The sequence below is a fragment of the Macaca fascicularis genome, chromosome 7 (genome assembly GCF_037993035.2).
Source record: "Macaca fascicularis isolate 582-1 chromosome 7, T2T-MFA8v1.1".
Taxonomy (NCBI): domain Eukaryota; kingdom Metazoa; phylum Chordata; class Mammalia; order Primates; family Cercopithecidae; genus Macaca; species Macaca fascicularis.
The window spans coordinates 4362166-4370000 of NC_088381.1; the positions used below are offsets into that span (position 1 = coordinate 4362166).

Consider the following 7835-nt stretch of genomic DNA (forward strand, 5'->3'; position numbering starts at 1 on the left):
AAAGAAAGTAAGTGTATCTGTGTTAATTTTTGACAGTACAGACATTGAAGCAAGTAAAATTATCAAGGATAAACAAGGGCATTAGGTAATAATAAAAGGATCTATTGTCCAAGAAGATTTAACAATCCTGAGTATGTATACAGGTAACAATAGAGTATCAAGCTATGTGAGGCAGAAAGTAAGAGAACTGTAAGGAAAAATAGATGAATTCACTATTGTTGTTGGAAAATTCAACACCTCTCTATCAGAAATGGAAACATTCGGCAGACACAAAATCAGTAAGGGCATATTTGAACTCAACACTATCACTCATTTGGATATAACTTATATCTATAGACCACTTAATTCAACAACAGGCAGAATATACATTCTCCTCTAGCCCACACAGAATCTTGCCTAAAATAAACATATTCTAGAACACAAAGTTCATCTTAATATATTTAAGAGAATCAAAATTGTACAATATATACTCTCTGACAACAATGAAATTAAACTAGAGATCAATAACAGAAAGACAACTGGAAAATCCCAAAATACATGGAGATTAAACATTATACTCTTAAATACAATGTGACCCAAAGAAGAAATCTCAAGAGAAATAAACACTATTATAAAATAAATAAAAGTGAAAATACAGCTTACCGAAATTTGTGAGATACAATGAAAGCAGAACTTAGAAGGAAATACATTTATTATAAAGAAAGTAAAAACAAGATGAAAGATAAAGCAATTGGAATTTTGGAATAAATATTGATAGCTTAATAGTTTGCAGAACATAAAAGTATCCAAAATTAAGAAGGAAAACACAACATCCCAAACAAAACCCTCGCTTAAGAGTTGTAAGGAAGAGCTGTAAGGAACATGGCTGTGCTTTGGTCAAGGATAGGCCGAGATAAGATATTTACACTCTGCATGACTCAGCGAGTTTAGAGTGCAGGCATGTAATTCCACTTCTTATCACAGCCATGTAGCCATAACATGGGAAGGCCATTACTTGGCTCTATGCCACTATTGTCTGTAAAAGGTGTAATTGGCCTGTTACCACTGTGCAGACGCACTAGCACCCAGAGAAAGAGAGAGAGCCAAAGCTGTCCGTCTTTGCAGACAGACAGAGGGGAGCCAGGTCCCAGCTCGGCTTGCTTGTGCCCAGAGAGAGAAAGAGTTAAACTGCTGACCTTTAAGGCAAGGGAGAGCTGGCGGCACATCTGTGTGTGGGGGCCTCAGCACGAAGCAGATGAGACAGGCTGGACAATGTGAGAAAGCTGTTAATGAGAGCTGCTACTGAATAAAATCATCTTTCACCTGCCTATGGCCCCCCCAAGTGTTCTTTCTGCTCATCCACCCACTCCCTTAGGACCTCAGCATGGGCTGGAACCTGACCCCAAGTGTGACAATGGCCATAGTCGTGAACCTGACAAGAACATACAGAGATTACTCCCCCATGAAATGAGGAGATACTTCTTGTCAGAAACAATCAACCAAAAGCGTACTAAAGTGGTGTGAAAGGAAAATAAATATTGGGACCCTAGAATCACTAAGTCAAGGGAAAAGTCAAGCAGGGAATTACGTCAGGCAAACCCGTCTCTCATTTTATTCCTAAATAAGATAGCTACAAAGCTAAAGCTACACATTCCCCTCACAATTTGCCCACAAGAACATTCCTTGTGGGCCTCGAGATTTTTACCCTAAAACAGTTCTGTTGAATTTCATCACGGCCATGTAAACTGACAGCTTGTCTTCACAGGTGCGGGACAGAAAGTCATCCCTCTGCTCACCTGAGACAAATGCATATCTGATTGCTCCCACTGCACTATTTTTTATGTAAAAATGCAGATTCACCGAACCAAACTAAATTGTGTATTCAGTGAAGGCTGATCAAAGACTCAAAAAATATAACCTTTTGTCTCTCATCTGCCTATGGTCTGGAAGCCTCTTACTTTGAGTTGTCCTGCCTTTCCCCACCCAAACAATGTACATCTTACACATATTAATCGATGTCTCATGACTCCCTAAAATAGATAAAAGCAAGCTGTGCCCTGACCACTCTGGGCACATGTTGTCAGGACTTCCTGAGGCTGTGTCACAAGCACATCCTTAACCTTGGCAAAATAATCTTTCTAAATTGGTTGAGATCTATCTCAGATATTGTGGGTTCACAGGGGGATGTTTGTTTGTTTGTTTACTATGTAGGCAAATACTGTACATATAAAGAAATTTAGATCGGTAGCTATTGCTATGTACGTAATTTAAAAGAGGCCCTATGATGGAAATAGTAAAGTTATATAATACATGTTATGCTAAGACACATGAGAATATCATGAGGTTTGCATGAGAATATCAAAGAACATGTAAGAGAAGATGGAGAAATAGATGTGTGAACATGTGTATGTTAATGAAGAAACATATCCATTGTCTCTATCCCCAGTCCCTCCATGGTCTGCCCTTCCTGCTCCTGTCCTCATATATTACTGATCCTAGCAGTCCTTCCAATCCACTGCCCCTTCTCATGGCTTGGCCTGTGCCACAGACACACTTTCTCTTCTGTTTGCCTCCCGTTTGCTGGACTCACTGCTCCTCATTTTCCAGAATCACCTCCAATGTTCCTCCTCCTAGAGGTCTCCTTTGTTCGTCCCATTCCAGGTCTGATGCCTCTGCCCTGAGTTCTCAGGGGCAGCTCTTTCACCTATAGTGCACATTTCTGTTAAGTTTTGTCAATACCCACTGAAGTGAAATACCAGAGAATATGAATACTTTTTCGATGCGGCTCCCTTGTGAACCCCACACAGGTAGTGGACAAAGAACAACAGAAAATTATCCTTCATACTGGATTTTACTAATGAATGAATCTGTCAAATTCCTCATCTATATTTTTCCCAATAAACTCCAACATTCTTTCAATTTGAAGAGGTTTTGAACTTGAAGATTTATATATATATATATTTTACTTTCTTCTGTTATGAGGACAGGTTGTGAGCCCTGTCTTTTCCCTCAGCCAGCCTCTTCTCCAGCCTCACCATTCTCAAACCACCATAGAGACCTGCTATGGACCATGCTAATTCTCAACCATTTGTACTTCTTATCCTTTTGGACAGGTTTGTCCTCTGAGATCAAGGAAAGTCTTCTTGTGCTCTAAGATTCAGTTTACCAATATGCTCTCTTGATAGATATTTTTGTGTCTTTATCAGTCACCACATTTTACCTCTTTTAGTATTTTTTTTCACATTTTATCATAATTATTATTACTCTGGTGGCAGCCATAGCATAGTTTTTAGTGTCTGCACATGGAACAATTTTCCCTGACATCTTATGCTGTCATCTTCCGGAAAGTTCAGCTGCATAAATAAAGTTCACCTGAATTACAACTTGAAGAATGTGTGTTAATAAGAAAGGCAGAAATCACAGGTAACGGTGCAGCCTCCTTTATAAAGTAATGTTTCATTGCTATAATTCTTCACATCAGTGGGTGATGTTATACCACTTGTAACTCTGGATGAAAATACAATTCATAACAATCAGAATCAGCTACCAAAAATGTATGGATTCATTTATGAATTATTTAAATTTTGTTTTAATTTTTATGTGAATAAAACTTCATAATTATATAAAGGATTTTATTGTAATTATAAAAGAATGCTATTGTATGTGTAATTGATTGGCAAATATATTATTCTTTCCTTTAGATTTTTCTTAAAACATTCATTCATTGACATAGACAACCCCATGGAGACTCTTAAGACTCAGTGCATTGATTAATTCTGACCTTCCCTTTGCAATACAATGGTAGTGCAGTTATCTGTCTTTGTAAATTTCATTCACTTTCTTCTTTATTTACCTTAATATTGCCAGCTGGAAGCAGATAGCCAAGCCAGAGGTACAGTAATGATAGAGTAATTGTATAAGGAAGAAACCAAGGTGTTGTGGATAAAGCTATAGCATTGGGACAAACCTTATCTCATATAAACACATGAAAAATGGAAAGATGATATGAGACAATGGTTTGCAGAAAACTGTACACAAGACAATGAAGGGCAGAATGATACCTGAGTGATGTGAAACAATGATTGAGACCTACTAAGGCCTCAGGTTACTGCTTTCAGAGAGTCCCAGGCTGTACCTGGCACCTGGGAAAGCAGGAGAATGGAGAAGATGGACCTGGTATTCTGGAGAACAATTTATCCCAATTTCATCAAGCCAATCTTTATATCCAGTGGTAAGAAGGAGACAGGGTTATCATGGCAGCATTCATGCTGGCAGAGATGCTATATTCTGTCATGACTCTACGGAGGCATGGGTTACAGAACTATAGGAATAATACAGGAGAAAAGTGTGAAGACACAAGGAGAAGTCATTTTTATAAGCCTGGCCTTCAACCCTTTCATCTAATTCCTGACTGCAAAAACAACAGACGCTTTTGCATGACACAACTATCTTGCAACAGCCCAAGGATGAAGAGGTACCCTTTATAGGTGATGTAAATTACCTTTCTAAGTAAGTTGAACCACCCTATGTGGACCCTAAGCTTTCTTTTCTATTATTTCTTGTTACATGTGGTTAATAAGCTAATTACATTATGAACTAATTAATGTAGACCTTTCTTTACAAAATAGCAGAACACAATTATCATCAAAGAAGGAGAAACAAGTAACACTTATCTCCTCTATTTTTTCCCCAGAATTCCTCCAGTTTCCTTTTGAGAATCATCTTGCCTTTCCCTTTACAAAGAAAATGCTAGTCTATGTAGTTTGCATGAAGTATAGAGTTGCTCTCTATATGCAGTAAAATGATGGTTAATAGTGCCAGGATGCAATATAATAAAGTAAGGATGACAAGTTCGTTTTTTATTTTTATTTTTTTGAGATGGAGTCTCGTTGTTGCCCAGGCTGGAGTGCAGTGGCTTGATCTCTGCTCACTGCAACCTCCACCTCCCAGGTTCCGGCGATTTTTGTGCCTCAGCCTCTGGAGTAGCTGGGATTACAGGTGCACACCACCATGGCCAGCTAATTTTTGTATTTTTAGTAGAGATGGGGTTTCGTCATGTTGGCCAGGCTGGTTTTGAACACCTGACCTCAGGTGATCTGCCCGCTTCAGCCTCCCAAAGTGCTGGGATTACAGGCATGAGACGCTGTGCCCAGCCTGATAATCATTTTTAAACAACCAATGTCTGGTGTTAATATTCTCTGCATATAGTATTGAAGCCCAGAACCCCTGTAGCTTAAAGATGGCAAAACACGGTCATTTAGTAGTTTGGAGTTAAGGCACCCATAAAGTATCAATGTTTCTGGTCTGTTGATTGGTTACATCTCAGCATGTCTTGAACTAATGCTTCCCCTCACCAGAATATTTTTTAAACCATTAAATTGACAATGTAATTACTTGCACAGCAGACATATGCTAGGAAGTCTCAGACACTCTCCCTGTAGGAATGCTTCATTCCCAAGAGAATGGGATCCTTTCAACACTGTCATGTTCCCATTAGGGCCCTCCACATTGCATGCCCTGAATAAATCCTATTCTGCCTGCTGGAGTCCTATTTATTCCTGTCTTCTCCTTGCTTTCGTATCCTGGTGGTTTCAGTTGAGGAAACCTCTGTTTAACCCAGCCTAAGGAATCCCATTTTCACTAGCCAGTTAAAAAGTTGACCTAGTTTGCTTTCGGAACCACTTACTTCAATGCACCAACCCACTGACTCTTCTTTCTTTGGCCATAAACTTTCATTTGTCCTCCATCCTATAAAACCTACTTCCAAGAAAGTCTCTGATATCAGTCATTCACAACTTAGTATGCATTTAAAGCAAAGGTACTATTTACCTAAGACAGACAATTTTTTAGCAGATTTTGTTTGGCTTCTTTTTTTTCTGGTCCCTCCCACACCTCATTTCACGCATTGGATAAATCCAGGATCTTGATCATGGCTGTAAAACTTAGCAGCTGTTTGATTTTATGAGCCTCAATTTTCCTATCTGGAAGGCACATCTGACGATGACACTCCTGTCCTGGGACTTCTGAGAGTGCCATTCCCAGCTCTGCCTCAGGTAAAGAATGAACTGTTGTTTGGCAAGCCCTCATTGTATCACATAACCCTGGGATCACAGCAATGACTGGTTCAGGGAGGTCCTGGACAGGCTTCTCACAGTCGGGTGCAGTTTCTAGGCCTCTAATGTGAAGATATTTAGAGCAAGAAAGACATGCATCCATGAGTTGGAAATTCTCAAATTTTCCACAGGCCATTTTCTAGTTCATGAGACACAGATATGAGGGAAATACTCTACTTATTACTAATTAGGGCTTTGAACCACATCCTATACACATTTTTTTATCTTATGAGATGAATGAGGACTTTGGTGAGCTCTCATGTAAGGCCTGAAGCAGTATTTGGAAGAATAGGAAACATGGACTGTGCATCACACTTCCCTAGAGTGCTGCCTGAAATCCAGATTCCTGGCTCTACCATAGATTCAGGAAATTAGGATGATGCAGCAAGAATTAGACATTTTTGAAAAATTAGTGATTAGTGAGCATTTCTGGCCTAAACTAAAAGAAGTTTGGGTGGCTCCTTTAGGCCTCTTTCTTCTGAGACCACGTCCTTATATTTGAAATGCTTGTTCCTCGATGCCGTAAAGAAATAGCACTTGAACATAAATTTATTTAGTAAGGCCATTTTTACTTCCTGCAGAAAGGGTACACTCGCCAGCAGTTTTTCCATGACAGTATACAGAACAAAGGAGACAGGGTCATTTATAACCTGACGCATTCACCCTACTGCTGTGTCCGGTTTCCATTGGCTGGAACGGGACCTCACATTCTGCATTTGTCCCGATTGGCTAGCAACTTAGAACTTTTTAAAAGAGGCAAAGGTAGAGGAGAACAAAGGAAGGAGGAAGTAACTTGTGGAATGCTGAGAAAGGTAAAAACACTTTTAAATAGGGAAGAGGAACAGGCTATGACCTAATGCTTGGACCAGTATACACATGCCAGGGCAAATATTTAGGCTAAACTGTGGGAGCTAAGAGCATAAAGTACACTGATTTCTTTATTATGGATAGCAGATATTTAAGAATGTTAGCACAGGTCTTTGAATAAATTTTGCTTTTAAGAGAAGTTACTATTTATTTCTTATTAGATGGGGAGGAAAGTCTTTGAAGAGGAACCTCTACTTTACTTTTTACACTTACTTTGGTCTTATTGCTCCCAAACCAGTGGAGGAGGCTCAAGGTTTCTGGAAAAGGAAGGGATGCAGTCAAGTAAACAATACTATCTGAAAATTTTAGAAAATCAAAACCAATTTTTTTTTTTTAATGGGAAAAGAGTTCAAGGAGAAAAAAAGGAAGGCACTTCAAGTTTTAGGAAAAACAATGTCATCTGTAAGATAACATAACAGTTGAAGTAAAAAGCAAACTCAGAAATATGGGAGTAACATGAAAGTAGCAAAACTATCTCTGGAGGAGGAAACTGCAGTAGGAAGGTTGAATTTCAGTATTATTCAAATTGATATTATGTTCACTTTTTATTTTAATAAAAAATCAAACAATATTTCTATTTGTTTAGAAATAGTTTCAGTTGTATAAGCACATCAAAACATGAAAAGAAAAATTATCTTTATATCTCTCACACATTTATTTAAAGTTTGTCTTACCAGGATCATAATATTTAGCTTGAGGCTTTCTAAAAAATGTCATGAAGTATGAATTTTAAAAATTTGTCCCTGGTAATATTGCAAGGGTATAGGGCTATTAGAAGAAAACTGGATTTCCACTCTGCTTCTGAAAGGCAGTTCTGATTACAAAAGTTAGGTGATTATCTGGCCAGGAAACAGGAGCTTTGATCCTCTGGAACTG

At 38.6% G+C, this 7835-nt stretch overlaps 1 protein-coding gene across 1 annotated transcript in view; it reads right to left on the reverse strand.

The window, feature by feature from the left end:
- Positions 1–6640: 6640 nt before the first annotated feature.
- Positions 6641–7835, reverse strand: part of NPAP1 (nuclear pore associated protein 1) — a 9669-nt gene continuing 8474 nt past the window's right edge. The window contains exon 1 of the mRNA XM_005558935.5: positions 6641–7835. This exon is cut by the window's right edge and continues 8474 nt beyond it. The gene's annotated coding sequence lies outside the window, so the exon portion shown is untranslated.